Source organism: Condylura cristata, unplaced genomic scaffold (assembly GCF_000260355.1).
Source record: "Condylura cristata isolate star-nosed mole 26May11 unplaced genomic scaffold, ConCri1.0 scaffold00008, whole genome shotgun sequence".
Classification (NCBI taxonomy): Eukaryota; Metazoa; Chordata; class Mammalia; order Eulipotyphla; family Talpidae; genus Condylura; species Condylura cristata.
This window is the reverse complement of record NW_004567109.1, coordinates 6,906,982-6,931,211: the sequence shown is the minus strand read 5'-3', so window position 1 is coordinate 6,931,211 and position 24,230 is coordinate 6,906,982.

The window sequence follows — 24,230 nt, the reverse complement described above, 5'->3', positions numbered from 1 at the left end:
GCATGGGCCGCCTGGCCTCCACAGTGGCGGCGGACGGGCGGCCTCAGGCTCTCGGGCAGGGACGGGGAGGCAGGCGAGAGGCAGCTCAGGGTTTCTCCTCCTCAGACCAGTCTCTCTCCAGCCTCACCCCTGCCACCTGCCTCCCTGGGGCCTGCCGCCACCATCGGAACAGCAGGGGAGGCCCCGGGTGACCCTGCGGCCCCCCCAGGCGAGCACAGAGCGAACTCCCGCCAGGCTGGGCTGTCTCACTGGGCATGTGACAGGGAGGGAGGGAGGAGGGGCGGGAACTGAGGACAAGAGCATGTCACTTATCTCCCTGTTTATCTGCCTGCTGGCAGCCTGCCTGTCTGCCTTTTCTTCAGCCTTCTATTTATTTATCTGTCAATCTACCTTTCTGTCTGTCTTTTCATCTCCGCCTGTCTCTTCCCGTGTCAGCGTTGCCCCCGGCCTGTGCTCCCTCACCCGTCTGCCAGCAGCAATCCAAGTCTGCAGCCTCTCAGGGCCCTTGACTGCCTTCCCAGCTGGTAAACCCCACCCCACCGTGTCCCCGAGAGTCTGGGCTCCAGAGGGTCCTATCATCACAGAGCAAATCACTATTATCCCAGCCCGGCCGGGGCACTGGCCAGCCTCTCTGTGTGGACTCAGCTCCTGTATTTGCTCAACAAATGTCTTCTGAGAACCTGTCACTTGCCCTGTGCGGAGATGAGACCTGACGTGAGGTCAGCCACGGTGCAAACGAGGCCTTTCCAAATTTGACCCACTCTGGGCCAAAGTAACCATTCCTCTTCGACACACCAGAACCCAGGCTCAGAGAGGTTAGGGGACCTGCCCAGGGTCACATAGCCGATGAGGGACAGCAGCAACAGCAGCCATAACCTGGACACCCCCAAGCTATCTGTCCTCCAAGTGGCAGGGGGCTTTGCGCTGAGAGGCCGCGCAAGGCCTGGGGGCAGGGGAGGTGGCTGGGAGGCGGGGCGGGGAGGGCACCAGGCGCAGTCGCTGGCGGATCAGGGTCTGGCTCTGGGGCCACATGCTCCATCATTCCCTTCACTGCCTGTGTGGCTCCAGGGCGCCACGCTGCTCCTCCTGAGATAGGCACCGTGAGGGCGACTGGCTGGGCCTGGAGACGCAGCGCAAGGTGCCTGCCCACTCTGCCAAGCAGCCCAGCCAGCTGAGCCTCTGGCCGGGGCTGGGGAGGGAGGGGGCTGACGTCACTCACTGCCGCATCCCTGACCCTGCGTCTCAGGAAACATGAGAAATCTTCACTGAAACAAGCTCTGAGAAGGAGGCCCTCTGGACCAGAGTGGGGCAAACTCTCCCCAAAGCGCAGTAAATATGCCAGCTTTGCCATCACACGTGCCCGCCACGGAGCTGGGCTCTGTCCTGGAAGCAGCCACACATAAGGAGTGAAGGACAGCGTGGCTGAGTCCCAACGTCCTTCACTGGTAACACCGGGCGCTGAGGCTGTAGCGGGCTAACTCCTCGGCCAGACTCTGCCCGGTGCCAGCCGTAACTGGAGCTAACACTTACTGAGCACTTCCTCGTCTCAGAAATAACCGTAGGAAGCTGGGACGACTGCTTTCTAGAACTGACAGGGGAACAGGCACAGGGATGCCCAGTAACTCGCTTGCCCAGCATTTCCCGGTGAGTAAGAGACCGCCTGCCCATCTGGAAGTTCCACCTCTGTCCCTCCACACAGGCGCTCAGAAACTTGGTGTTTTGTCTCCCCTTCCCGCCCCAACCCGCCCCCAAACCACTGGCAAGTTCTATGGGCTCCAGCTTTCAGTATCTCTGCAGATCCATGGCCACTCACCCCACCACCGACCCAGCCGGTCTGTATCCTGGTGACTGCCCCTCCCCTCCCCTCCTGCAGTCCGGCTGCCATGCAGCAGCCCCATGAATATGTCACCAGCTGTGCCACTGAGCCATGCTGTTAGTTCTCTGCAAACTCCTTGCAATGAGAGGCCAAGCCACCAGGAAAAGCCTGGGGCTCAAAGAGGAGCCCCATCTCTCTGACTTCCTGCCTCCTGCTCCAGCCCCTGTGGCCTCCTCTCTGTGACTAGAAACACACTGGCACCTCCTGCCCCAGGGCCTTTGCACCAGCGGTTGCTGCTTCTTGGTATGCCCCTCCCCAGACATCCACTGGGCTGATGCCCGCCTCCTGCAGGCCCCAACTCAAACGCTGCCTCACCAAGAGGGCCCCCTCACTGCCCCCTGCAACGCTGCCCACCACCCCTATTCCCACTCACCCTGTTCTGCTTTTTCTTTGTCCCATGGCATACATGATCTTTACCACACTATACAAGAAGCTGTTTATTGTGCTTTTACATAATTGCCCATCTTGCTGCAGTAGGCTGTCACCCCACAAGTGCCAGGTATTATTTGGTCATGGCCAAATAATATTTTGGAGGCCAGCCCCTCCAGCCTCACTGGCCCTCAATACTTGTTGAGTGGATGCATGGCCCAGCCTAGGCCCTTCTTGGCTACTGTCCACTGTCTCCTCGGGCTCTGAGTGGACACAGGGAGCTGACGGGGCCACATGTCAGGGAAACGCCACTTCTGTTGATTGACTGAATGTCCACCCCAGCCCAGATGCCCGAGACTGAGCAGGCATTTCCACACTGGCCCAACTGGCAGAGCTCAAAAGGAGGTGCTGTTGCTTGTGACTGTTCGTTAAAGCGCACAGATCAGGCCAGTCCTCAGGGAACAGGTCATCTGCCCCGAGGGGCCCCTGGCTCCTCCCCCCACCCCACTCTCGTAGCACCAAAGAAGACCAAGGAAATCCCAGCAGCATCCTCTCGGAGGGTGCTGGGCTGCTGGGGTGGCTGCTGTCGACGCTCAGGTAGAGACAAGCTGGCGAGGCCCGGAGGGGTGACGGGGAAAGGACGCGACATCCTGGGCGCGTGCCCTGTGGCCTCTGGCTTCTGTCCGTCTGGAGTGGCGGCCCCTGGTGCCCCCTCATTCTCATCCGTCCAGACCTAGCTCTGGTCACCACCTTCTAGCCCGAGTAATGAGCCAAGGGATGCTGTGGACAAGGTCTCGCCTTTTGGGGATGCAGTTTCCTCAACTCTCAGGGTTTTCAGGGCCCCAGCTAGCTGGGCCAGCCTAGATGCTGTCTTGCATCACGTGGTGAAGCTTTAACTTGAGGGAAAAGAGAGGGAGAAGATGCCCAGCAGCGTGTCCTGGTGGCACAGCCTGAATTCCAGGCCCCCACTTGCCATTTGCAGCCTCGCCTCCTCAGCTTGAACTTCCACATCTGGGAAATGGAGGTGAGGATTCCTTCCTCCCGGGGCTGTTAGCTTGAGGCGGGAGGATGCGTGCCGGGTGCCGAGGGCAGGCAGGAGGTGGCCGCTCGTAATCCAGAGAGACGAGGATGCGTGTGAGGCCTGAAAGGAAGCAGCCGTGACCTGGGGATGCAGCCTGGGGAGAGGAAGCTTTGGCACTCCGCTTTGTGCCATAAAAAGACACGAATTCCGGCCCTCCCTGGTGGCGCAGCGGGTTAAAGCACAGCACTAAGAAGCTAAAGCCACTTCCGCATGAGTTCGATCCCCGCCTGCCCCAGAGGAGACCCACATGGCGAGGCAGACCCCTCCTGACCCACCCACTGCTCCCCTCAGCAGTGTACTTCGTCTATCTGCCTGTTCTGCTCCCGGCTCTGTCTCTGGTGAAGCCTCTCACCCTCCACATCTCTGGTCTGTACCCCAGTTCTATATGAATAAATAAAAAATCTTTAAAAAAAAAAAAAGACACGAATTCCACTTTGGGGAAGGCAAGAAGTATTTTTGTTTGGAAACGGAAAGAGGTGATGCGGTGAAGGAAAGCGGGGTGTCTGGGAGGCTTTGTACTCTGCACCTTCATGAAGTGGGAACTACATTTCCCAGCAGCCCCTTTTCTGTCAGACAGGAAGGAACCCTGAGGATATTGAACCAGCATGGAAAAGACAGAGCTGGAGCAGGTCCAATTCACCAACGAGGGTGCATTTAGCAGAGACTCTGATTCAACACATTTGCCCAATCAGCTGGGACTTGCTCTAACAGTTTGTCCAGTTGATTGATTACAAGCTAGAGACCGAGGTGGCCTCCAGCAGATGAAGTTACAATGCCCACATTTCCCTGGTAGATTGTGTAGGAAGGCATCTGAAGCCTCAAGCACACTGAAATACCCTGGGGCTCCCTGCCCTTGCAGCAGGAGGCATAGAAATAGGTCTCCATGCTGGCTAGTGTCACCTTCTGAAGCCAGGTGGGAAGATGCCTGAGTTCGAGAGATTCTCTGAGGCTCCTCTTAGTATTGCCACGTCCCATGATGAAAATCAGTGGAAGCCAGGACTGTTCATCACAGGAAGGATAGCTAATGGCCCAGATGTTTAAAGAATGAAGGTCTGAGTTCCCCCCTCCGTCAAGGTTATCATGGAGAGCAAATGGATTATGAAATGGGCATTCTACAATGGTAACGTGGGGGTACTGAGTGACGGTTTTCCCTGCCATGGAGGGAGTGTCAGGGTTTCTGGTAGGCAGAATAATGCCAGCCTCCTCTCCCCCCAAATAAAGATGTTCACATCCTTCTTTCTGGACCCTGGCATTAGATCCCCAAATGTCAAAGCGGTTTACAGATCTGGAGGTGGGGCAACTATGCTGTCTTACCCAGCTGGGCCCAGGGGCACCACAGGGCCCCAAGAAGAGGGAGGCCGAGGATCAGAGTCACTGGCGGGAGATGTGAGCATGAAAGCAAGAGGCTGCAGTGATGACGGCGAGGGGTCACAAGCCAAGGAAAGCAGGGAGCCTCCAGAAGCTAAAAATGGCAAAGAAGCCTATTCTCCCTCAAAGCCTCCAGAAGGAGCCTGCTCTGCTGACAGCTTGACTTCAGCCTAAGAAAACTGCTTTCACACCTTTGATCTCCAGACCTGAGGGGGATAAATGTGTGTCATTTTCAGCCATTTAGCGTGGACATTTGCTACAGCAACCATACGAAACTGACAAGACGTCCAGGAGATGGAGAGCTTGTGCAATGGCCTCCAGGACCCGCCTCCCCCATAGGCAGGGCCCTGGGCCGGGTCATGACCCCTGAGAGAAGAGGCCAGCAGATGTCAGGAGACACCCCCCACCACCAACGCCACATTGCATCGGAGTGTTAGGCAATGCCCGAAACAAGCCTCAGTCAGGAAGAGGTAGGTTCCCGAAGATTTGCGGAGGCTCCAAAAATTATAGGAATTTTCCAAGTTTCTCTCCACCATTTCTATCTCCCTCTCAACACCCCACTGAAGCCACCCACACCCATATGACAGATTCAGGGAGCTGGAAGGAGAGAACACATCAACCTTTCTTCTAGGCATCTTCCTTCATGGCTTAATATTTTAAACAATCCAAACCAGACCCCTCCACGTCCTACATCGAGCCTGGTTCCTGCCCCAGACGACAAGATCACAGGTCTCAGTCACTCGTACTTTGTCTTCTAGAAGGCTGGAACCAAGCACCATATTTGGAAGCCTGGTTTGATGACCTCTGGATGGTCACAGACACAGGAGGCTGTACTCACTCTGGTCTGGCGCTTGTCTGTCTATCTGCCAGGTTTCCACTCCCCCTACCTGCGTGGTTCACACCATAATCAAGTATTTTGTATTCACAGGTCTGCAGGTCAGCTACAGTCAGTGGCACTTGGCTTGGCTGTGTAGAGTGAGCCTAGACTTCATGCTTTGTTGGGCACCAGGCCAGCTCCACAATCCTTTGCTCTGGGGCCACAGGGCTCAGGCTCCCTCATGGAGAACAGCTGCAGGAACTGGCCGTGGTGCTAAAGATCTTGGCTGGGGCTTGCACACAACTATTTCCGCCTACGCTCTATTTGTCAAAGCAAATCACATGGACAAATACCAAGTCAAAGGGAAAGTACATCCCCCCACAGGAAGGCAGGAAGGAAAAACAAGATAGCTTAACACCGTCCAGAAAGTGTCTGATATGCTCCCACCAGCCCCCTGCCCACCCCCATCTCCCTGCCCATCCTTCTGGACCAAAATGTGCTAAGAACAAAGCTTGCTGGTCCCTTCCCTCCCTGGCCCTTTGGGGTCCTCAATGAGGAGGTTGCTGAGTCATCTTCTCTGGAAGGAAGAAAATCCAAGAGTCCCCAATGAAAGCACCCCCAAAATATAACTTTGCCTTGACATGTCACTGTGCAGATGGATAAACAGACCCAGACATAAGAATCAAGTCAATTCATGGATAGAGGAACTTTGGAATCTCCCCACACCCCCCAAAAGAAGAAGAAATATTTTCCTTTGGATAAAGTCTGTTTCAGGACAGTGGCTCAGACTGGAGTCAGGCCTGCTGGCCTCTGATCCTGATGCTGCTGCTTCTAAACTATGATTTAGGGCAAATGGTTTTGTCTCGCTCAGTCTCAGTCTTCTCATCTGGAAAATGGGGTTTGCACAACAACTCCGTCATAAGATTACCAGAAGAGTTAAAAGATAAGGCACTTGGGTGTCTGACTCAATCAGCTTCAAGCGTGTGTCTCCATGGACAGGTGTCGCTGCCCGGTGGCCCAACTTCCTGGCCAGCACCCTGTTACTTAGAAAGGAGCTGTTCCCCATTCACCGTCTGATGTTGAGAGATGAGAGCAGCTGTGTGGGAAGGGGTCCCCGAGTGCAGAAGTCTGGAGTACACACTGCAATCCCCACTTCAAGACAAGAGCAAAGACAGCAAGAGGAGAGAGGAGGCTTTGACTGTTGCCGGGGTGTAGTGTCCCCCCCCCCGCCCCCAGTGAGGTGAGACACGGACGGCACTAACGGGCCCCTCATCAGCTCAGACCTCCGCCAGACAGAGTGCCGCGGGCTCAGAGATGACATTTCCCGAGCGAGCTCAGCCCCGCTTCCCTACCCCCGTGCACGCCTGTCACATCCCATGATGTTCAACCCAGGCCCTGCCTGCTCCTAGCACTGCAGGCCCAACCCCGGGCTCCAGGCCTGGTGCCAGTGACATCCAGCAGCTGCTGAAATGGCTGATTCATGACAGGGGCGTTGGTTCGGCGCCGCACTCTGGCTATGCTCTCCCTGGGCTGCTTAGAACCTGCCCAGGTCAGGCCACCTCCCCTGGGCAGCTCTGCTTTGGTAGTTTCTGCCTTTTTGCCAGCTGACAGGGGTATTTAGCTGTTAACAATCCTGTCCCGGGGTGGCAGCCACCGGTCTCCTGCAGCTCAGCTTAATAAAAGTGTCTTGTTTCCCTTTCTAAATACAACGAGACGCAAGTTTCAGGAAAGTTTCAGGTGGTCGACAGAAACCAAGAGAGTTTTATGCTCCTGCTCTTTCCCCCAGCGAATCACGGCATCACTACATCACTTACTGGCTCCTATCCTCGCCGGCGTTTGACACTTACTATGAACGATAATACGAATGGCTGGCATTTACTTTGAGTCCGCTCCGTGCCAGCCATTCTTCCAAGTGCTTTACCTGGACCAAGTCATTTAATCCTCCTACGACTGGCAGATTTGGGCCCCATACCCCGTAGGTCAAACAAGGGCTCCATCAGTCAAAGGAGGGGCTCCCCACAGGTTTGCAGCTGAACACTGGGGACTTGATCAAGGGCACATTCCGGACCAGGAAGCTGATCTAGCCTCGTATATTGACCCCCTGGGGGAGAAATGGTGGAGCCAGATGGCATGAAATACCAGCTGTGTTAACGCCTTAGAAACTTCAGGAACAAGCGTGACGACCTTCTCCAATAGATCATTTTTTAACACCCCCTGTCCCCCCACAGCCAAAACTCCCAAAGCAAGAGATTTCTAAGCAAGAAGAAACATGTACAAAGAAGTTGCAGACTTTTGGGCTCTGACACCCACTGCGGAGACACCATCTGTCTTCCTGGACATGACACGCTTGCTTTTGGGCAACCTGGTTTAAGGGAGAGTCACTAGTTGGCATATCTGAGCCTCTTGCTCTCCAAGAGAAGGCAAAGTCATTGCCTGTCAGTGCCTGGGGTCTCAGGCCTGTAAAAGAGCTTCTGAGTTCTCCTGCGACAGGCACTCAACCCTCGAGCGCAGCTGGTGACTTGGGGTTGGGCTGGGAGGGCCGCCCTGATCTGCTGCTGCTGGGGGGGCGGCGGGGGGGGGGGGAGCTGAGGCCAACTTGGTCTCAGGTTCCTCCATTGAGAAATGACAATAATGTCTGACGCTTCCCTGACCAGCTGTTTTAAGGATCCCACGGATTGGTGTGGAAACAACTAGAAAACCTCAACACCCCTCCACATATAGCAGGTGATGATGATGGTGGTGCAGGTGGCTACCAGCAGCCTGGACTCTGGGCTCCACAGGGGCCTGGGCACCTGGGCTGGCCACTCTGCCGTGTGGCCCTAGGCAACTCGCCAGCTCTCTGGGCTGGCCACTCCCCTGCAAGCACGCCAGGGACAGGCACACTGAGACGAGGTGTGGCGGGACTCTGACACCTGTTTGGCGAGATGCCCCTCTAGCTGATCTGTACTCACAAGAAGAGCCCTTTGCACTGTCGCAGGCAGGGGAGAGCCATGCAGGAGGGACAGGCCAGGTCAGCAAAACGGGGCTCTGATGCTGTCTCACCCTTGTCCCAGCAATTAGAGAAAAGCCCTGATTTTAAAGTGGCAAGAGCGTGCGTCGTGACTGACCCCATACACAGGTGAAGGTGACAATGACACTAAGACATGACAGGTGTGTGCCCAGCGTGGCACTGGGTGCTCGACTCACTTGAACTCGTTGAACCCTGACAGCCAGCCACGGATTCAGTGATAACTTTTGCAATAATCCACATCATGGGTAAATAAATTGACACTCGGTCCTATATGGTCAGTTGGCCAAAGCCACGGCGAGCAGAGTCCAGACCTGGATGCCAGCCCCTCCAAGTCGCCACTACCCATGCCCCATGCTTGGGGAGGGGGGCGCTGCCCAGGGGGCCGCTGCCCACATGCCTCATGCTGCTAAGTGGTGGGTTGGGTCAGGTCTGTCTGGGCGTGAACCTTGAAGGGTCACCAACACTCGGAGAGTGACGGGGGCGGGATTTGCCCGGAGACGAGGGTGGGGTGGGCCCACCCACCCTCAGCGCTCCTGAGTGCAGAGGCAGGAACAGGGGGCAGGGGGTTGCCCCCACCGAGATCATGAGAGGAGGGGATGAATGCCAGGGGAGGGGGTTCAGGCCAAGCCCCAACCCCATCGAAAGTCAGTCAAGGAGCAGGCAGGACAGCTCAGCCTCAGGATTTTACCGCTGGGAAGATGGAGCACCCCAGTGGGGTTCCAGTCCACGGGGGACAGACAGCAGCAGGGGGAGAGCCCTGGGCATCTACTGTGGGCCCCCAAGAAAGACTCACCAGAGCCTGCTCCCTGCGCATGTTTCTTGTCCCTCTCTCAGCGTTTATTGCATTCCTGCTCTGTTCCAGGGCCCCTGCTGGGCATGAGGAGGCTGCTGTGGCCGGACAAAGTCCCTGTCCCCAGGAAGCTTGCAGGCTAGTGTGGGGAGGGAGAACACACGAGATACTGGGTGGAGGCTGGGTGGAGGCTGGTGATGGGCGCCTGGGGGGGCAGCAGCGGGCCGGGGGCGGGGTGCTGAGCTCGCCTGAACTTACCTTTGCCCAGTTGGCCTCTAGTCACAAGATCTGTGGCTGGGGTGATGGGATTTGGAAGGTGAGATCCTTCTGCAGCAGGAAAGGCTCGAGTTAGACTATATGCACTTCCCGGTCAAAATGGCTGAGCCAGGGCCAACCCCAGAGCAGGGCCGTGCCGCCCACTCCTGTCCCCAGGCCCCCCGCACGCCTCTCCTTCCCTGATCACGCTGCTCTGGATTTACTGCTTCCCAGAGCCCAGAGCCACCTTTTGGTTTAACGCCTGTCGTGTCTACAGTTGGGCTCCCAGACTAGGCAGCTCCGGGGCATGTCCCCAGCCCCTGCCCGGTACCATGTCCCAGACAGCAGGTGCTCCCAGCACCCCCAGTTTGTAAGCTGAAGTGGCGGTGAGGGTGGGGGCAGCCACAGCCAAGACCTTGACTCCCTGATCCCACTTGTCCTCCCGACGGCCCGCGAGGTGGGTTAATTAGCTCTGTCTAAAGAAGGATGAAACTGAGGTCCAGAGGTCTCACCCACCCTTTTTGCTCTTAGACAAGGAGACGGTCCTCCTTTCCTCCCCCTTTCTGGAATCACTTTCGATGGAGACTGTAGGTTGATCCTCTGAGAAGAGGTTGCACTGGAAGAAGACGCGCTGGCACCAGGCCCTGGTGCTTCCTTCACACGATCTAGTTCAGTCCTGACACAGCCGCCCGATCCCTGTGACAGGAAAGAAAACAGAGGGGTTGAGACACTTTTTTGCGCAACTCAGCATCCAGCTCCCCCCACTAAGGCACACCCCGAACTTGCAGCTGATTCCGACCCCTGCTCATAGGAGGAGCCCCTCCAGGGAGGGGAAATGGGTCACATGCCCCTTCTCTCCTTTTTCTGGGCTTCTTAAAGCCAATTCCCGGACAGCCAGCGGAGTCTGCGAAGAAGGGGAAGGAGGGAGGGGGGCGGGGCTGTAATCCCAACTGTTCACCAGGAGGCCAGCGAAGGGAAGGCTATGTTTAATTAACTTTGCTTGTGCTGGGGACAGGGCCTGATTGGAAATGAGCTCAGAGCCTCTGCTCCAGCGCGAGGACCCAGCCCCACTGACGCCTGGCACGAGCTCAGAAGGAGACCACAGGTTCCTGTCTGTCCTCAGCACCCCGCACCTGCCCATGCCCCTTCCTGCCCTGGTACCAGCCTGCAGGTGTCCAGGCTGCACCTCCCTTCCCAGATGCCCTTTCCTGTCCTCTCCTGCTTGTGCGATCACCTGCTTGTCTTGTCACCGACTGGTTCGATTATGAGGCTACCAGGGTGCCCCTGAAACCCAGAACAGGAAGAATGGTGGGACCTCTGGAACCCAGAAATGGGAAAGAATGGCATCGAAATCGGTTCATCCTCTCTGCGGTCCCCAAGTCCCTATCACAGAGTCTCAGTTCTGCATTTTTCTGGGTCCTTTCTGGTCTCCCCTTTCCTCTGCACCCCCTTGTCTGTATGCGGCCGGCCCTCCGACACCATGGTTCCCGTCCCCTGGCTACATGTATTTAAATTCTCAAGCGCCCAAGTGACCCCACTAATGTCAGGTGCCCACCGTGGTCCAGTCTGCCAGGGCACGGGGAGGGGTCACACACACCCGCCTGAGTCACAGGACTGCCCTCAGGGCCAGGCAGTAGAGTGGACCTGGGCTGGGGGTGGGGGGTTTGTGGGGGGAGAGGGGAGGCTGGACACAGGGTCGGGGTCTCAGGTTCAAGGCCACCTAGAAACTGGCTTTTTCTCAGACACTCCCCTCTGACTCCCCGCTGGTGTTAATAATCCTTTCTCAGTTGTTTCTGCTGCCATTTTAACCATCTCCCAGCTGTGTGACCTTGGGCAAGTTACTAACTCTCTCTGTGCTCAGAGTCCTCTCTGTAGGCTGAAGGTAAGAACAATCCTCACCTCACAGAGTTATTCTGAGCACTGACGCAGACTGGCAGCGCTCAGCACAGCCCCGGGCACATAGGAAGTGCTAGACAGGTGAGCTCTAATTATCGTGATGCATGGCCCAACTTTTATCACACTTTTCACCTGTTTGGAACATACTTTCTTAAATGTCTGCCTCATCCCCGCCACAGGTCTCCTCTGGGAGATGCCCGGTCACGTCGGTCAGTGCCCCAACCTAGGAGCGCACCTGGCGTAGGGGATTGTTCGATGGTGCCCGATGGGCAAGCGACACTGGCAGGCACTTCCACTCACTGAGCACCCGCTAGGTGCCAAGGCAGCGCGGGGCAGTGGAAGCCATGTGGGCCGGGCCCGCGAATGTGCTGGCGACCCCAGGACCAGGCGCTTTACAAACTGGCACCTTTAGTCCCCACCTGGAAGACTGAGGACCACCCTCCGCGGAGCCACCTGCCATGCTGGGGAAGGGAAGGAGCGCACCTGCCTCCCTAGCGATGCCCCCAACCCCCGGCCGGCAGCGATGAGGCCTCAAACAGGTTCCAGGGCCCAGGGACACCGGGTAGAGTAGGGTGAGACCAGAGTGCTCTGTCCAGCTGAGACAATCCAGGCAAAGGTCAGCGGGCAGGGCATGTCCAGGGGCGGGGAGCAGCAGAATCTCTGCTCTGTGGGGTAAACCCAGCAGCAGCACAGTGCCAGTTCCATGTAGGCACATGCCCAGCGGCCTCTGGGTGTGAACTGTACAAGAGGGATGTGCATGCATGCACTGCCAGGGCCCTCTGGGGTGCCAGGAGGTGAAGTATTTGCCTTTGGTCACATTACTGAGGTATTCACATCTGGAAGCGCTGCTACCCCAAGCCCCAAACTCGGAGTCAGGATTCCGGAAACAGCTCCACCGTGAACTTGCTGCATGACCCTGGGCGGGTCCGCCCCTCTCTGAGCCTGTCCGCTACAGTGGAGCTACATGGAGTTATCTGTAACACTCCTTCCAGCTCAGGACGTCCGGGAGGCCCAGAGGGTGCCTCGCTTCATCCCTCCTGCAGAAAAGGCCTGTCTGGGACCTCGGAGGGGGGAGCAGGGCCCGGAGCCCCAGTTATTTTTAGTCCCTGGTGAGGAGCCTCTCAGGCCTCCTGGCCTCTGACCCCGCGCTCACTCATCTGAAGGCTGCGCCAACCGCTTAATCAGACCGCTCTCAGCACAGCTGATTAATGGCAGTTCCTGCTTTTAAAAAAGGAGAGAGAAAGAAAATGCTTCTGTAAATCAGCTGTTTATTTAACTTTCCCTGGCATTTAATGATTGCGAGGCTTGGGAGACAGGAGAGATGGAAAATTAATTTGAGCCTCACCAGAAAAGCTGGTCAGGGAAATAATGAACTTCCCAGCCTCGTGGAGAACAAAGCAGGGGGGCACAAAGCCCCCTGTGCCTGCGCATTCTGGGCCACGCCGGTGATGGGCAGACTGCCCGCCCTCCCGGAGCCGCCATCAGACAGGCGGGTGAGAGGACGGCGGGGTGAGAGGACAGCGGACTCGGCTCTTTTCGAGACGCGGAGCCCAGCTCTTCCCCAGACGGCGTCGACGAGGAGGGGCAGGATGCGGGGTGAGCTGGAGATACGCACAGAACAACTGCGAACAGCTTCCAGGGTGCAGACACCTGCGGGGGCGGGGGGCGGGGCGGGCAGAAGGCGTCATCCGGCCAAGACGACCCGGAAGAGGCTGTGGGGGTGTGTGCCACGTGTGCGTGTGTTCACGGCTCCGGCCCCAGCCCAGCCCTGAGCCCCTCTCCAGACCCCATGGCGGCACCAGGGATGCGGAGGAGTCAGGCACGAGGGACGAGGAACTTCACCGCCGGAGGGCTGGCCGGTGCCGAAGTCCATCCAGCTTGAGTCCCCATTGCACAAACATGGAAGCTGAGAGCCAGAGCGGGCAGCGACGCCCCGAGTCTGCCACACGGTGTGGCGGCTGGTCCTCCGTTCCTGGTCTCCCAGCCCCACGGGAGGGGGTGCCTTAGTAACCACGCTATGGCTTGAGTGTGTGTGTCCCCTGCACCCAGCCCACACACTGCAGCCCTAATCCCCAGGCGGATGGTGTGTGGATGGCGCAGGGACCTGAGCGTTAGCTGCTCAAGATGTGACGTCACGCAAGGCATGGCGTCAGCAACCGGAAGGAAGGCCCTCCCCGGAAAGCTCAGCCCCAGGCTCCAGTCTATGGTTCTGTGCCAGTAGCTCACACTGACCGTGGTCAGCAATGGCTTAAGGCGTGAGCATGGTTTTAGCACAAATCCCACGGCTGATTCTCATTGGGCCACCTAGGAGCCAATCACAGAGCCAAGAGGACGGACCGACCTGCGTCAGGTGACCCAGCTTCCCTGAGGACTCCTCAGGCAAAGGGCAGCTTCCCTTCCGCTTCCGGTTCCACTTCCGCTTCCACCCCCACCTATGCCCTGCGCTCTCCCACTCTGGGTCTTTGTCCACATTCTCCTCCTGGGTACAAGGCCCAGTCGGGCGCCTCCTCCTCCAGGAAGCCTTCAGTGACCTCCCAGTCCCCACGGTCATCGCATCGCTCCTTGTCCCTCTGTGACGCCACCACCTGCTTCTGAAAGTTACAGCCAGTGTGTCCAGGTCTCCTCTTGTACACAGATTCCTTGAGGGCAGAAACTGTCTTATTTATGGAGCGAATGAATTAATAAGTTAATTCATTAATTAATCAGCGCTCATACAGATCATTCAGAAGTCAAAAGCAACCTCTATTCACACCTTTTTTGATAGTACGATTCTCTGTTTGACAGCTGAACATACCAGGATCTCAATGGTATATGACTTAAATGCTTCCTGCCTCCTTTTCTTTTTGGGGGGGGGAGGGTTGTCGTGCTCTGTGGAGACAGCTACCACTCGTTCCATAAAGTGCTTCCTTTTGTGTCTTGCTCTGACTTCTCTCTTTCCCTAGCCAAGTCCCTCACTTGAGATTTAGCACGCACCGCCTGTGAGATGTGGGAGGTGGGATCCAGCCCCGCCACAGCAGCCCCACTGGGCTGGCACGGGAGGCTGGTGCCCGGGAAATGCCACCGCCTCTGCCCTGGCTCCTCCTGGTAAGCCCAGACTGTGCCCTCCCCTCCCCTTTCAGCAGCCTGTCAGTCTGATGGGCAGGAAGCTGTCATCCTCTCCCCCACCCATCACCAGTCGTCCCCTACCACCCTGCCCCCTCCTGGCTCCAGGAAGCTGTGAAGCTATTCCTAGCGAGCTGGCACTCAGCCTGGCTTTTGCCACTCCAGGGAAGGCAGCTTGGTGCATGCAGTGTTCAGATGCTGAAGGAAAGAACCATCTCCCAACGCAGAAGGCAGGTGGGCAGCTCCATGTCCAGGCCGGGGCTCCACCTCCCCTTATCTGGGACCCAGTGCTGAGTTTGCCCTTCATTTTCCAGCTCTCCCCTCCCCGGAGCAGGCAACCAACACCTGTCTCCCTGGGCTCTTCCCATCCACTAAGGAGTGTGGGAACCGGAGAGGTTGTTAAGGATCATCTTGTCCAGACGTCTCACAAGGCACAGAGTGGAACAAGGAGAAGGAGAAAATCCCAAGGGGCAGATTTGTTCTCAGCATGAAGGGACCATCCAGAGGCGACCAGGAGAGCCCATCAGTGAGGGTGCCCCAGGACCCCACTCTGAGAACACTGTCTGTCCCCAGGGATCCTGTGAGCTCCAACATGGCACCAAGGGGGTTCCCCTGTCAGCACCACAGTCCCGAAGCCCTGGCACCGTGTTGGCACTCACTGATGCACAGCCAGTGCGGCTCACGGGAAGAAACTCCATTCATTAAATGATAGCCTGCATGCTCTTCTTTAAAGATTTATTCATGTATGCATACAGAACTGGGGTACAGGCCAGAGGTGCAGGGGTGGTGAGAGGCTTCACCAGAGAGAGAGTGGGGAGCAGAACAGACCGATGGACAAAGTCCACTGCTGAGGGGAGCAGCGGGCGGGTCAGGAGAGGTCTGCTGCGCCCTGTGGGTCACTCCCTGGCTGGGATCAAACTCGTGCCGAAACCCCTGTGCTTTAACCTGCTGCACCACCAGGGAGGGCCCTGCCTACGTGGTTTTAGTCCCAGGGAAGGATGATTCCCTTTCCTCCTTTTGAACAGTTGAGCACAGTGCTCGATCCCTGAACAGCCTTCTAGGTTACCCCCTAGAGAGCTGGAGACTCCTGTCAGGAAATGCGAACCCTGATACCTCACCTCACCCAACATGCCCCCTCAGCCATGCCACCAGCCACCCAACAGGTGGCACCAGGCCACTGTACCGGGGGTCACGCAGCCCACAGGGCTGGGCCCAAGGAACCAGATGAACTGTGAAGTAGATAAGGCCCTGCCGGAGCATCAATCTGTGCAGAAGGGGGAGTGATGGGGACGCCCGGGAAGGCCTCTGTGCCGAGGCGAGCCAGGGGCAAGGGCGTGAGCCTCACAGACATCCAGAAGGAACATTCCAGAGAGAGGCAGCAAGGCTAAAACCTGCGGCAGGAGCATTAGTGCTTTGTCCCTGGGAGAGTAAGAGGACCCAAGGGCGAAGGCGGGTGGGCACGAGGGAAGGGAATGAGGGATGAAGTCAAGGAGCTGACAGAAACCCCAGAGGCTGGAGGTGCCAGGGAAGGCCTTCGGGGTGTCGCCAGCACCTGAGCACCTTCTAGGACCAGCCTGAAGGCTGCGAGAGCCTCATGAGGCTTGGGCTGAGCACGCTCAGAGGTTACAAGAGAGAGAGCAAAGACCGCAGCTGCGTCTTAGGCCTGTTGTGGCCTTAGGCAGTGGCCCCATGGCCATGTCACAGATGCAGGGACCCGGGACATAGGAAGACGCACAGCACCTGTCACGTGCCGGTCACCACCCACATCCTCCTACCTGCCAGCGCCAGGCAGGCCGGCGTGTCCTCAGCCCACAGATGGCCAGGGTGCCCCCTCATCAGGAACAGCTCCCCAGCTTCCCAGAGACAGAGGGGGAAGGTGGGGGGAGGCGGGGGGACATGGTGCCAACTGGGATGGGGGAGAGGATGACAGCTCCTGTCCATCAGCAACTGACAGGCTGCTGAAAGGGGAGGAGGGGCGCAGTCTGGGTTTGCCAGGAGCAGCCAGGGGAGAGGGCTGGCATCACCCAGGCACCAGCCTCAGGGCTTCTCCTGGGAACACTCCCACATGGCGGGACTGGTGCTGGGCTGGATCCCGCCTCCTCCAGAAGACGTTCCCAGAGTCTGGGCCTGCGGAGCCCCAGAGAAGCTGGGGCTGGCTCAGCGAGGGCGAGGTCAGCATCTCCGAGATGCTTCCTGGAACAGCCAGCATCCTCTGCCCGCAGGATGGGGCTCCCTGCACCCCCAGTGTGCTCCAGAGAGCCTGCCCTCACCGGAAGGAGAATTATTTTGAACTCAAAAAAGGCAAACTTGTTTCAATATCCATCAAAACACAAGTGCCCTTCCTCCTGGAGGGAAAAAGCACAATCTGCTGACCTCAGGAGCTGTTGGCATTCTGCCACAGGGACAGGGCAGAGGCAGGATGCTGGAGTGGTGGACCTCCGGGCGCTTTGGCAGCAGGATGAGCGACTGAGATGTTTGGACAGGGGCCTCCTCAGCACCATCCTTCACACCGCGCGGGCTGCTGCCTACTCATTTATACCAAAGGCTGGGCTTGCGCGTCTGTGGATTCTTGCAAACAGTTTTTTAAAAGCACTGATCCCAGACAAAGACTATTATTAGACACTGACATCTGGAGGATCCTTAGAGAGCATCTTAGTCCAATCCTCCCATACTCTAGAGGGGACACTGAGGCCCAGACTGAGGAAGCTCTCAGTGCAACTCCAGGGCAGAGCTGAGGGCAGAACCATGTAGCTGATGCCTGCCCACAGCCCCTCCCCACAGCACGGCAGTGCCGGGGTCACCTCTCCGGTGAGACACCATGATACACAGTGGGGCCACTTCTAAGCACCCTCAGCAAAAGCTTTCAGCTCTCTGATCGTCGACTTCATAACAGTACCCTCATCACGGGAGCTAGGTGTATGCCTGGCACAGGTGGGCGCTCAAGCATAATTACGAAGGTATTTACTCCTGTCTCTCTCTTCCACGCTATCTCCCATGGAATGACATTCCTAAGGAATGTCACCTTCTGCTCCAGCAACCGCAGGATGCCAGCAGGTAGCATCACTTTTCCTTCTACCTGCTGCCTGGTTTCCTCTGAAAGCCAGTTCAGAGAAGCCTGTAGTATGAGAGAAGGAGGCTGGGGGGAGATGCCCCAAGCCCCACAGTGGAGCCCTCGAGGAGGCAGGGGAGTCTCTACTGAAGTGCCACAGGACTGGGAAGTAACACAGGGTCAGAAAGAACAGCAGGACAAGCCACCATCTCAAAGGCGGGGTGTCAGCCTTAGCCCCATGATGGGGCCAGATGGCTGGGGCTCGAGAAGGTAGTTAAGGGAGGGTGTAAAGGGACACAGGTTCTGGGGACTCCACTGGTCCCAGTGAATTTAGGGTGGGTGACAGTTGGGAAACTTTGACCCAAGAGTGGCCCCAAGATAGAGGCTGCCGGTTTCTGGGATCCCCAGACTCCATTCCCAGAGGTCCACCAGGTACCCCAAGCCTGCAGAGCCCACAAGCCACCCCTAGCTTTACAGCTGGGGAAAAGGTGCACCAGAGCAGGGAGGGGACCCTAATCTCACTGTCTCCACCCACCAAGTACATGTGGCTGTTGAAGGTAACCCAGACTGGAATTTTCCTTTCACCCTCCCTTGAGTCCTTTTTCTACTATCCAGTGATGAAGCAAGACACAGATAACCCCAGAATTGATGAACAATGTGCATTTGGGGTATTAGCTTGCACAGGAGGCCTGGGAGATGAGCAGATGACAGAGTTCCTATTGTCTGTGGTCCTTTGGAAAGAACCTCTTGCGAGGGGGTGTGGGAGCTGTCCCTGGTGCTGACTCTGCTCCTCTGCCCTGCTTACTGCCTGGGGTTGATCTGCTGGATGAGATATTCATCCATATCAATCTTTTAACACAGGGAAACTTCCTCTGACCAACGCAACTCATCTGGGCCAACCCAATTAAGTGAAAATGATTCCAGGTAAATATATTTTAACAATTCCCACTAAACATCAACACCAAACAAGGGCAAACATTTCTTGAGCTTTTACTATGTATGCACCAGCCTCTGTTCGAAGGGCTTGACATGTAATGGTTCCCTTAATGCTTACAGAAGGTTTTATTATGAAACCCTTCTTGTTACAGATTATGAAATTGAGGTATTGCAAGGCTGAGTACCTTTCCCAAGGTCATACAGTTACGACATGGTAAAACTAAGAAGATACACACTCACACGGTTTGAATCCAGAGTGCACACACTTAATTCCATCACACTTTTCCTATCCACTTGTAATCATGCAATGCAACTGAAGGACAAATGTAAATGATTTTGCATTATTTGCTGCTTTGCATGATTGGCAACATGGCTCCATACATGTGAAAATTCAAAAGAAGGTTGATGAAGAAAGAAGCTTTCATCCTCCCTCTAGAGAAATGTTCACTGGATCAGAGTGAAGCCCACAGGTGATGAGGAGAAGGCCCCAGGACACTTACAAGCCATGTCTTGTTGACAGGTTGTACATGAAGGCAAGCAGTCAGGTCCCTGGGGACAAAAGATGCAGCAATCAGGAAGTAGAGCCTGGAGTCAGAGTTGGGAGAAGTTGGGCTGGGTCCCAGGATGAATAGGCCAGTATTAGACTAGCAGAGGTGCTCAGGCACCTCCTTAGTGAGCTCTGTAATGTGCCACGTTGGCTGTCCTTCAGGAAGGCATGAGGGCTAAGTGCTCTAGACTCACAGACCATGATTGACATTCCCCTTCAGGGACAGCCTCCCTCACCTGGAGTCACCTCTCTCACGTCTCCCTCCTTTTCAGGGAAGACACATTCCCTGACTAATTGGACCAACTTAAGTAGACCCCAAAGAAACTGTTCCAATTCTGATGTTCAAGGCCATGGATACCGCTTGCAAATTCTCCCTCTGCCCAGTCCTGCTTCTGCCTATGACCACTTCCTAACACACATCCTGCACACCAAACCCCATCTCAGAGTGAGCTCACCATGGAACCCCAGCTGCAATGGCTGGGAACATCCCACTTCTCTGAACAGAGAGACCCAGTCAGCTCCACCTCTGGCTATGTCTATGTGCACAGTTAAGATGAGCTAGTTATTTCTAAGTGAATTTTTCAAGTAGAAAAAAGAGCACAGAGTTGTTTTTTTTTTCTCAACAGCATTATGGAAGAGGCGAGAATTTCCCCTCCTAGACTCACGTCATCCATGCAGTACACTGCAGAGGGGAACGGAGATGAGTGGGCGGACAAGAGGCAGAAAAGAGCGTCATCTGGAGAGGGTGACCCGGGCCCAATGGCCACATCTCCATGAAAGGTACCCATGGAAGTGACACGCAAGTAGGAGATGCATCATGTATGTGACAAAAATATAATTACAGCTAGTAATTGTACAACATGCACAACCATCTTGACCGTAGAAATTCGCTCACACGTCACCCTCACCAGGCCACCGTGAGGCCACAGTTGCTGTTACATCATTGTGCATATAAAGACATCGACATTCAGTCCCCAGCAGCCACTGGTATTTCAGACCCAGGTTTTCTGGTTGCAGGGCCCAAGTTCATCTACTGTACTGGGGTGCAGAGCAGGAGAGGCCAAAGCGAGGGAAAGACAAGGGAGCAAGAAGCCAGGGTGAAGAGAGCAGCAGATGGTGGCGGAGGGGCCAGCCAGTGGGGAAGGAGACATGGGTGTCTTCATTTCCCAAAGCCAGAGCTCGATGGGAAATTTCGGAATCCTGCTGCCCTGGCCCCGACTCACCACTGACAAATGGAGAACAAATGAGACCATTTAGCCAGTAATTAAGCAATAATGGCCTACTCAGAGGTCTCCACCAGGCGGGAAGCAGCCCAAGAAAGGACCTCAAGGTTCGAGGAGGAGCAGGGAAGGGAGGAGCCATTCATCAGATTATTACAGGGAGAGAGACACTCATTAACCCCACGCCAGCCTCCCGGCTCTCCTTTCACGGCGTGGACAGGGGTAGGCCTGGCAGCTCGTGGCTTTCTTCGGAGGGAGCCCAGCCTCCTCCTCCTAGGCGCGAGACACCCCATTCGCCACTCCGGTGCTGACATCGCCCAGGCCCCGCCCATAATGGGGGCTCCAGAGGGAACTAAGTGAGGCCAGTGCTGCCGGCCTTCGAATTCACCTCTGTGGCTGGGTGGCCCTTTGATGCTGCTGAAGGCCCTTCGACGTCCAGGTGCAAACCGCGACTCAATTCAACAGAGAGATGCCAGCCCCTCAGTGGTGGTGACAGTGCCAGTGACAGCAGCAAATGCCCCTCACTGAGTTCTTGCTCTGTGCCACACACACTGCAGAGCTGCTCCCAAGAAACAGGCCTGTTATTAGCCTACGTAACCCACCAAGTTATATCCGGAGCCCGGGGACTCAAGAACTCGCAATGCTGTCCACCTGGCTCACACGTGCAGCCAGTCCATCCCATCTCAAGCACCCTGCCACCCGGCACCCTCATCAAAAGAATCCCCTGGTCATCCTGCAAGGGGTCAGGGTCAGGAGGGGGTCAGCGTGAAGGGCCTACAGGTCAGATAGAGGCCAGTTGGAAAGTCTTTCCACTTTCAAGCTTTTCCCCACCATGCTAGAAAGAATAGTGACTGAAGAATCTACAAAGCTAAGCAGTAACCCTGAGCTGCTGAACAGAGTTCCCCTCCCCAAAAGTGCAGCTCTGGAGAAGCCACTCACGTCTGTGGTCACTGCTTGTCCAGCTGGATGACGAGAGATGGAGTGATTAGAAGGGACCCTTCCAGCTCAGGCACCCACACCCCTGGCTAGTTGGTACCTTCTTCATGAAAGGGGTCATGATTTAACTTTGTACAAACGCACAAAGATAGTAAGGCCCTCAGAGCATGAGTGGACCCCAAAACTGTGTCCAGGGGCCCAGAACATAATAGGACCCCAAAACTGTGGGAATAAGGGGGGCAGGCTATAGGGGACAGGAGGGAGGAAAGAAGTAGAGAGGGAGAAAGGAAAAGAAGGAAGAAAGGCAGGAAAGAGGGACAGAGAGCAAGGGACCAGGAGGGGCCCCTCACCCCACCCCCGGCTGAGCCCGAGGCCCCTGCACTTAGTAGGTCAAATGCTTACTGTTGGCTGAATCTACAGGGGCGCAAGCAGCCTGACGGGCGGCCAATGGGCCCAGCTCCTCGGAAGGGCCCTAGTGACGCTACTGCAGCCATCAGCAGCTAGGAGTAATAGAGCTGTTGTTTAAATACAGCCTCTCCTGGCGCTCCCCATAATTCAAAGTCATGTACATTTGTATGTTTGTCTGCTACACAAATAATCGTGTTAGGGCCTGGAAGGGGAAGTTGTGCTCTCTCCAGAAAAAAAGGCAGAAGTGGGAGGAATGGCAGCCATATTTTGGGGTGACCAGCGACCATCCTGCCAGCACAGAGCAGGGGACAGCGCAGTTGTCCAGCTGAAAGCACAGAAGTAGGTGGTCCCCAGAAAGGGCAGTGAGACAGAGGCTGGCTGTCCCCGACTCAAGCAGCAGCAATGGGACCTCGGCACGGCTGGGCCTGTCTCTGGCCTCAGTGTCTTCATGTGAGGAACTGGGACCAGATGAGCAAAACAATGCAATGTCTTGGTTTTGAACATCAGCTCTGGGTCAAAGAGGCCCAAATTCAACCCGTCGTGATGCTTAGTGACCTGTGACCTGGGGCTGATTGACCTCTCCAAAGCTCAATGTTTATTCTGGAAAAATGAGGGATTGTGGTCATGTTATCTCATGAGGTTGTCGTAAAGACCAAGGCTACATAAAGCATTTTACCCAGAATCTGACGTACGGTGATACTTACCTATTATATACACACGCTCACATACACCATGCAATGTGTCATTTGCTGTACGATCAAATCATATATGATCTAATATTACATACATATATATGACTGAGGTCAAATGCCCCCAAATTCAGCTGAATGCATCACCAAGTATATGAACATCCCCCCCACCGCACAAGCCATAGCAGAAAAGCCATGTAGGTAAGTCACAACCATTGACACCAATGACAGATAAGTTGCAACTATTTTTTAAGTCATTATTCTTAATGTGATCATTAAAATGCTGTCTTTAAAAAGCAAACTTCAAATTTTCACAAGGCAGAAGAGTAAACATGAGCTAAGGTTGCCCTTACTCAGTGAATAAAATATTTATAGGAATCCTGCTCATTCCTGGGTGCTGGTTTAATGAATCAAAGAATGAGGAACGTTTTTTGACTTCATCAGAGATCGCAAAGCTTAAAAAAGTGCTCCAAACAGCTGGATTGTATAGAAGGGTTCTGATGAACACGAGCAAATGGCTAATAAGCTTTAGAGATGAAAGAGGCACTCAGGAAGAGGGGAGCCCCCTTGGGGGTCCCCGGGGGCTGGTCGGTGTCTCTAGTGTGATGGACTCAGTGGGATTTCAGGCGGAGAGAAATGACGATGGAGACATCAGTAACATCACACCGCCTGAGCTGAGAGCTAATCCCTCTCCACATCCGCTTCAGTCCTGAATCCATCGGGGGAACGTCTCCCCTTAGAGCTGCCCTCCTCTTTATTTTGAACATGCTCCCTTTTGAATGGAGAACCTCAGACGCCAGGCCTGTGCCAAAGCAGCAGAATCTAGCCAGACTTTAATTAACACTGATGCAGTTGCATGTACTTATTTGTATTGATGGCATATGATTCTGAGTTTCTATTTGCAGCAATGATAGAAAGTTCTCTCTGTAGCTAGATTTATTAATGTGCTCAAAAACAGCGGAGGCACAACAAGCCATGGTATGAGCAGCGAGGATGAGGATTGAGAAGGAGCCCTCCGCATCCCTGGATCATTGTGGCACCCTGATTCCCATAACTGTGTCACAGTAGATTGTGACCACTGGTCTGCTTTACTTCCAGTTACTGGTCACCGGGGTCTAATCAATGCCTTTAAATTGAGAAAAACTTTATCAGAGGTGGGGATGGATGGGGGAAACTCCACATTGTGTAGGGTTGGGTTCAGCGTTGTCCAAGTCCCGGGCATCTGTTGGATAAGACTGAACTTTAGGGGCCCTTCCTGGTGTCATGACGTGTTAAAGTGCTGCATTATGAAGCTGTCCACAGTCACTGCAGCATGAGTTTGATCCCTGGGCAGGGAGCTGACCCACAGGGCGCAGCTAACCTCTCCTGTCTCCCCGCTGCTCGCCTCAGCAGTGTATCTCAGTCAGCCTGCCTGTCCTGCTCCCCACTCTGTCTCTGGTGAATCCTCTCACCGCCTGCACCTCTAGTCTGGACGCCAGTTCTGTGTGCATAAGTAAATCTTCAAAAAATAAAAAGACTGCACTTTAAAATGATCCCTGATTGGAGGCATATTGAGAAGGGGTCAGAGAATGTGTCAAGTTGGGAAACGGTGCACACCTCCGTGACAAGAAAGAATAAACACTGAGCCTGGAAAGGAGTGACTGGAAGTGAACAAAGGAAGGACCTCTCAGGACTAAGGAAACAGAAGCTGGAGGCATGTCACATACTAGCAGCAGTGAACGTGGACACAGTTCTCATGGGACAGCCACCGCCAAGGTGGACGCTGCGTGAACCTGGACCTTGGGGCGGGCTATCTCCTGATCTCCAGATGTAGACACGCGGCTAGGGCCCCGGAATTTAGCGGGGTGGCTGGCAGAGCCTGCATCTATGCTTGCTGCCTCC